This window comes from Octopus bimaculoides, chromosome 7, assembly GCF_001194135.2.
Source record: "Octopus bimaculoides isolate UCB-OBI-ISO-001 chromosome 7, ASM119413v2, whole genome shotgun sequence".
Classification (NCBI taxonomy): Eukaryota; Metazoa; Mollusca; class Cephalopoda; order Octopoda; family Octopodidae; genus Octopus; species Octopus bimaculoides.
The window spans coordinates 35,650,149-35,658,908 of record NC_068987.1 but is presented as its reverse complement, the minus strand read 5'-3'; positions in this window follow the sequence as shown (position 1 = coordinate 35,658,908).

Genomic DNA, 8,760 nt, shown 5'->3' with positions numbered 1-8,760 from the left:
GTGCATGAGCAGACAACAACATATTATATAGCGTTGATGTGAGATTCAGCTCTTATTTCGTTGCTGGTCTTTTTCTAAAAATGAGAAAGGACGCTCGTCTTGAAAGAAGCTGAAAAGTACGTTGCTGTTTAGAAAACACCCAGAAAGGAGGAGAAAAATGTAAAACAAAAAGAATGAGAAAAAGAAAATTCAAAGTTTCATAAGTTTGACAACTTTCAACAAAAATCAATATGGTTTGTAGAAATGAATTCAATGGGGAGAAAAGCAAATTTTGTGGGAGTAAATGTTTAATCCGGTGAGGTGGTATTTCCAGTTCAAGGACAGAAATTTGAAGAGCTTACATTTAATACAACTAACAGATCTGAAATTTATTATGTCAGTAGAAGTCTTCCATCTAAAAAGAAGTAAAGTTTCAGCTAAACAAAGCCTGCTTTCTTTGTTTCATCAACCTATGGTGTGGATTATCTCAGGATGCGCCACTTGATGGCGTTTGGCGATTAATCGACATTCAAATGCCGGTTATTTCTAGACAAATTAGCGACTATATTCTTCTTCACACGTGATAAAGAAGACTGGCTGTTAGCGTAGCATTTCTAAAGTCACTTCAGCATATAACAATGTAGTATGTCTTTTGATTCTTCTCATTCTGTAACATTACAGTGATGTCATCTTCATAAACAACTGAGTAAATCATCCACGCCTGGTCGGCTGGTCAAGTCTCTAGGACTCGAGTGTAACATATTCGGTGCTTGCTATTACATGCAAGTGATAATATCATGTTCATATTGGGACAGCTGCAGTATGAACTTTTCATTCAATTTCTAGAAAATATATTTATGTACCTCAAGGTACCATTAATTTTAACACTCAAAGAGAAATGGGAGCGAACAATATAATCATTCTGAAACTATTTTGAAATTTCTGATTTCTAATTGTAAATTGAAATTTATATCTTGTTTGAAGGTATTGATACCCAGATCATTCTTTTCGTACGAGAATGCATTATTTATTATTTTCTCAGAAGAAATGAAATACTCTATAGATGATATTGTTTATAATACATTTGGAAACTATAATGAGATGAACGAAATGTTATATGTGAGTTTTTCATTAAGTTTATAAGGAATCGCGATTGGATTTAGGAAAGCATCTAAGACATCATCACTAGAGCGCAAGTGTAAGTGGTTAAAAGTATATATGAGATTGTTTCCTAAATTTATTAAGTCTATGTGTCTCACAGTCGTGAGAGATGACGGAACAGTATCTTGTACACACAAACACGCATGAATTATTTTGAAACGCGTATATATACAATTTCTGCAATTTATCCTTGCGATTGCGAAGATGAATCTATAGAATTAAAATGCAATGATAATACGTCTATTCGGAAGTTAACGTGGATTTTATTATCATCTACAGTTTGGATTACAAAATAATTTGCTTCTTTTAGTTGCATCTGTTTCATTGAAAGACAAACATTTATCTCCTCTTGGCTATTACTTTGATCGTTTCGTTAAACATTCTTTCGAATATTGTAATTGAATTTTCTCCCTCCCCCGTAAATTACGAGTTATGGTTATGTGTCATTAGAGGGAGATAAATAAATATACGGGAACGCACGTCATTCTTTGTCCTACATCACATTATGTGTTGAGAAAAAGCAAAGGGCATGAATATATTTTACTATTTATCCTTTATAAACCAAGACAGAATATTTTCATAAGATGCACAATGATGACGGCGACAGATTGCATTTAGCAAAATCATAAATTAAATGTAACTTTTGTCTGGTAGAGTGATTTTTGCGACAGTAGATTATAATCATCGTAGTGACACACATCCTTTATTTATTGTAAAGGACATGATATAATGTGCATCGAAAAAATTAATCCCGTCCAATATTTCGTACTTGATTCACAAACCAATCTACAAATAATATTGTTTTTGTCATTTGGAAACCTTTCATTTGCTTTAAAATAATTAATCAGTATTTTCCTGAAATTTGTCACGATCACCTATGTTGTTCCTATTCACGCTATCAGCACCTTCATTGTGTATCAATTACCTGTGTTAAAGAGATGCTGAACTCAGGTTTCAGACCTTCACGTCACAGTTGAACATTATGCATTAAACCCACTAGTTTATTTAAAGTTATTAAGTTATTTAAACTTAAATATATAGATCTTCAAATAAAGTAATTTGAAACTACCAGTTCTTTTCATATTTACCTCTTAAACTATGTTACTTTTATCATCACAACTATGTTTACAGGCTCCTTTAATTGTCATTTGTTAAGAGCATCTCCTTAAAGATATTTTCAAATTTGGTTGCAAATCATGTGCTTCAGTTTTAGAATATCATACGATCAAGTTTGAATGTAAAATGTTTCATGAAGTTTGTACATAACTAGCCATGGAAAATTTCCAACTTAGCCTGCATTGTAATTTCAGTAGTGAATCTTTCTTTGTATGTGCATTTCTTGCAGAAGTCATTGTGCGCCTGTTCAGAAAGAAAATCACCTTCATAGACTTCTGTTTTACGGTGGCCTAAGAAGGCCAAATACATAACCCACTTTTCCAATAGTGGATCCCAAAATTTACATGATACAAATTGGTTCGTACAATTTCTGGTATGTGTCAGGTTTCTCTCGGTAATTAGTTAGGTGTATGACCTTTGAAACATACTTTGCCATAATATTATGTTAGCTACTTTGCCCCCAGTGTAAGAGTTTCTTATTGTTGCTACGTCTAAATATAATTCCCCCCGTTTCATTCTATTTTCCCTTGCAAACCAATTCCATGTTTCCAGCTAACTTGGTAAATAGGTATTCGTTTACAGAGCAAGACAGCTATTATTAAACAATGCAAGTTGGTATCAGAGACATTAATTCACGTACATTCCCAATGTAATCTAATAGTCCCTTGAAAATTTATTTAAATTTTTGTTCAATTCACACTGACGCTTACTGAAGAACATCTCACATTGGACCCATGTATACATGTGAGTTTTCAGGTTCAGCCTCACCGCGTTTTCATTGGAGAGATATTTTCTATTCGCGCCATGTGAGGAACTATTTAGCCTTCTTGTTCTAGTGTCATACTCTCATCCGCTTCTTTGGTATATTTAGCAAAGTGCAATCTTTTGAATACAATAGATCGAAACACTCTTCTGATGTTGGACACAGTACGTCCTGTCCTAAATAAAATATGAAAAAGAAATTGATTACAATACATAACCTCAATTTATCGTCAAACAGATTTCCTATCATCTTACTCATTAATACTTAACAAAAATACATTAGTGTATTTTTCCTTGAATGATTGGGATACATCTTCCTAAATAAACTTAACTCCATCCCATTACATGGCAATGTCGAAATGTAATAACTCTGGCAGCATTGACTACGTTCAAAATAATTACGTAAGTATCTATGGCGTTGTCTTTCACTGAACCATTAACCTTGATGTATATAAACAGAGATATAATTCATTACCGAAGTATAAAGTACATACTGATTCCTCATTATAGCATTAAAATATCTACTATTACGTTTCTGTAGCGTATATTTTAATTCTTAACAACTTTGAACATCTTCACAGATGCATGTATATCACAACATCTGATACCATTCACAAAGACGTCTTTCTTTTTTGTTTATTTATAAGCAATGTTTGTCAGTATTATATCTATGTAGTAAAACTTTAATCATAGCACCTCTAGCTGTTTTCTTTTTCTTCTCAATTATACACATTTTATCTATGAGATACAACTGTGAGAGACACATCGGAAAAGGGGGAGACAGAGATAGAGGTGAGTCAGAGAGCAGAAATGGTTGATAAACAAAAAACAAATAACAGTGAAAACAATACAAAAACATACCGAAAGAAAAACATTCCCCTAATTAAGATGATAAAATATATATGGAAACCTTTGTTTATTTTCGTCTCAGTGAAATTTAAATCAGATTGAGGAAAACGCTGGAACAAGAAGATATTGATTCTTAATAACTTTGAAGAGAAAACTCTGGAAATATCAGCACGAACCGGCTTCAGTAAAGAACAGAGATTAATCATTTATTCTACACGTAATTAATTTTCTTTCGAAAGGAAATTTTTGAAAAATTTGAATTTAGTTTAAGATTACTGTATTTCAATAAATAAATGAAAAACATAAAAAATCACAAAAAGTAAACAGATGAATAAATGAACAAATTAACAAACTGAAAAAAAAATTTTTTCTATCGTTGATGTTGTTCATTCTTATGTAGATGTAATTGAAAACTAATATCTTGTAGCTACACTATTTTGAAATCACGTAAATTGTGTATCTAATTAAACAGACGCGTTTAAACATTATATTTTAATAATGTTTTATGTATTCCTCTCGGCCATTTATTGTTGAATGCTCTACTTATGGTAAGACAATAATGTTTTATGGTGATAATGGATGATTTGGCGTGGAATGTAATCTACCCCAGAATCTTGTTCACTGACAAAAATCTCAGAAAGCTCATCTCTTAATAGACATTTCCAATTATTTTCTATCGACATATTTCCGTCACAAGGATTCAGGCTATATATATATATATGTATAACTAAGTAAAAATATTACTACAGATGGGCGGAACCTCCCCCGCATTTTTATTTTTACCCAAAATATATGATAAAGCCATAACACGTTTTGGAATTGGCAGTTTAGTATATATTTAGCTTCCAGTTTAAAGGTCAAAACATTTTGTTTATAATGTAATTAAACTTGTGGCAATATGATACAAACCAGAAAACCATCAGAAATATATCACCGCAGCTATGTTTTTTTCATAGTTCTCTGTACTAGAGAGAACGAGTTGTTGGATGTTGTTTGCTTAACACATCCTTCAATGTTGTATCAGACACTTGTCTGATACTGATGAACCTGTCAATTCGTTTCAGTGTTCATGTACGTAACTCATAAATGTAGCATTCATTCGTTCTATATTTTCTTTATTATTTTATATTTACTATTTACTACCCCGCAGGCAAAAATGCATCATCTTCAATTAAATTTATTCGTCCATTTAAAATGATAAATTTATATAAATGTTATTCAGTTTCAATATAAAGATTCTTTGAAAGAATTAGAAATTTATTAACGTTGCACTACTTTCAATTTCCAAAAAATGAGTAGATGTATATGATGTTTTCATTTATTGAATATCAAATTATTGAGATTTACTTTGTCTTTGTTAGTGAACTTTCAATAAATAATCTGTTAGAACTGTATAAATAAACGTACTTGTTTTTAAATATTTTCATTTACATTCTGCAAAAGAGTTTATAAATTCTATAATATTTATTGTTGCTTATATGACTTCTCAACAAACAAGACTTCTAGTCAGGTTTTGTATTCATCTTTATCATGTATCTTTCTGGCTGTGCAATTGAATACTTTTACATCAATAACACTTTCATGTTTCTCAACTGATGACTATATAAAATTGGGTATTTGTGAACACTGGAATCGGAGTCATACCGATATATACCTCTCTTTGACTAGTATTTATCGGCATAACAAATGTAGATCTTATGGAAAATTGCAGTCATTTTACAGTGAGGAGTAAATTTTAGAGAAACGAGTAAGATGTAGCACCACTACCAGAGTTATCGTCTCTATTTTTGCTGTCATTCAGTAAATTGTCACGAGCATTGAGATCCGTGTATCGGGTAATACTCAAATGACCTTTGCTGTGATTTAAGACGAGGGAAATCACTTGTGGAACTACTGTCTTGTGTTTGATCATGTGGAAAGTAAAGCTGCTTATAAAATATAAAAGTGCGTGACCAACTCTCATCTTTTAAATACAATTGCATATCCAGGAATTTAATTCAAAATTTCAAAGTTTCTTTGATTACTAAATAAATCACTTTGAGATAACCATTACTTAATTCCTCAGTGCGTTACCAGTTCTGTGCAAATAAATTCACCCAGATATTTCTTGCATCGATGTTATGACAATGATGTATGGGAAAGTATATTAGTATTAACAATATTTAGGATGCATTCATTGTCCCATTGTCCTGTTCAGCAACAGTTTTGCGGGCTGGTTTAGGCAATTTTGTTGGCACTCCGTCGCTTACGACGTCGAGGGTTCCAGTTGATCCGGTCAACGGAACAGCCTGCTCGTGAAATTAACGTGCAAGTGGCTGAGCACTCCACAGACATGTGCACCTTTAAGGTAGTTCTCGGGGACATTCAGCGTGACACAGTGTGACAAGGCTGACCCTTTCAATTACAGGAACAACAGAAACAGGAAGAGTGAGAGAAAGTTGTGGTGAAAGAGTACAACAGGGTTCGCCACCATCCCCCGCCGGATCCTGGTGGAGCTTTAGGTGTTTTCGCTCAATAAACACTCACAATCCCCCCGGTCTGGAAATCGAAACCGTGATCCTATAACCGCGAGTCCGCAGGGGCCATTGCGCCTCCACGGTTTAGGCAATAGGATACATGAAAATAATTCTTCTTGATATAATTTTTTTGTGGTGGAAAATATTTAGAAACCTCGTATACACTGGATGCTGCAAAATATTTTCTTGATTTCCAATAGAACGTCTTTTGGTATTAGGTCGTCAAGTATGAAATTTGTAGTAAGGTATATGGTAAAATTTGACAGCTGCTCATTTGGTGCCATAATTATATTTTGACTATCTTTATTTTTCTTACAAAATTGACACATTTATTTCATTATTCTAACTCATTTTGCGTTTTATAAAGTATTTATAAATCGTTCTTTGCTATTTTGTTTAGAGATGGATAAGTCGGAAATTCCTACAGTTTTGAAATATGAGTTCTTTCATGGAAATCTAGCATCAATGACAGCTCGGAATATTAACGGAGTATTTCATTTTAATGTTATTACACAGCAATCAGTATCAAATTGTTTTGCAAAACTTCGTTCTGGTAATTTTGATCTCACAAATGAGTAACGTGGTCGACCAGAAACAAAGGCGGATAATGACAAACTGAATGCCACTGTTGAGTCAGATCCATCACAAAGTGCCCGTAAGTTATCGATATTGTTTGGTGTTATTGACTCAACTAATTCAAATCGGTAAAGTGAAGATTTGGATAAGTGGGTTCCACAAAACACAGTCCAAAACACAGTCCAAAATGCAAAATTCATCAAAAGAAGTTGATGGCGTGTGTTTAGCGGGCTGGTACAGGTGTGATTCATTATGATTTCATTAAACCTGGCTCGGCAATCACTGCCGACGTATACTGCAGCCAACTGGACCAACTGATTCAGAAAATTGCAGAAAAAAGAGCCTAGATTAATCAACAAATCCACTCCTATTTTATTGCAAGACAACACCAGAGTACACGTCAACAAATGACATTAGTGAAAGTACAGGAGTTGGAGTTGGGAGTTGTCCATCATCCACTATACTCACCTGATCTTGCTCCCACTGACTATCACTTCTTCCAGAATTTGGATAATTTTGTGATAAAAAAACAATGAATTCCGACGATGCTGTGAAACACGCCTTCTAAGATTTTATTTACTTTAGTTTGCCAGGCTTTTACAGCTCCGGGTTGGACAAGCTACAGTTGAAATGGCAAATGTGTATTGACAATATGGGTGCATACATTATTGAATAAAACCATTCCTTAAATTTATAAAACATTCGCAAAGATTTTCTTCTTTTCTCCAAATTTTTTGTTTGACGACCAAATACATTCATCACTTTTGCAAAAAATATTTTAGCTCTACGGACTACTGCTAAAATAAGCCAAAAGAACGTAAGAGTATCAATAATTTCCCACGGTGAATTTGCTCATTTCTCCATCAATATTCAAGCAAGCAATTGAAAGCTTTAAAATGTCCGGGCTAAGTCTCGCACAAGTAGCTGGTAATCCCGGGGAGGGGACTTGTCGGATTATGGCGAGATGCAGAAAAATTTGTTGTTACCGAGTATTTTATTGAGTATATTTATAAATTATTGCAACAGTCATAAGTTGAGGCATATAAAAAAATACTCCGTGTAGTATCAGTTGGAAAATACTCTCTCAAGCACAACCATACAGAACTAACAACAAACCCAACCAATTTGTATTCATGAATCTTACCACGCTCTTACATTCATGTACCAAATTCCGAACTGAAACAGCTAATTTCATCATGTAAAGACAAAATCTTAAAACACTATAACATTTAAAAAATATTTTTTGTAACACTTAAGCAAGTAAAAACCTCATCAACTTGCCTCTCTCTACCCAGTCCATAAGCTGTTACCATAATATAAAAAAGGGGAATCCAATGATGAGTAACCTGGCCGGAACTTTGAAGTCGCAATAGCGTTCTTGTTTACATCTGATAAATTTCACCTCTACGAAAGCGTAACGAGCCATATTATGTTCTAACTGAACATAGAAATTAAACTTAACGTGTATGTCTATCTATCTATCTATCTATCTATCTATCTATCTATCTATCTATCTATCTATCTATCTATCTATCTATCTACCTATCTATATATCTATCTATCTAAAGTTGGTGCATACTTATTTCGGCTTTTTTCAATCAATTTTATTCAACTAAAACAATAACAACATTTAACAAAAACATATTTAAATGATTATTCCGACCGTCTGCCATGCAAATGGGAAGCAAGAACTGAAGTAAATGGTGAATATGGTCCAAAATAATCATTTAAAGATGTTTTTTTTAAATGTTGTTATTGTTTTTGTTCAATACAATTTTTTGAAATAAAGCCGCAATAATTA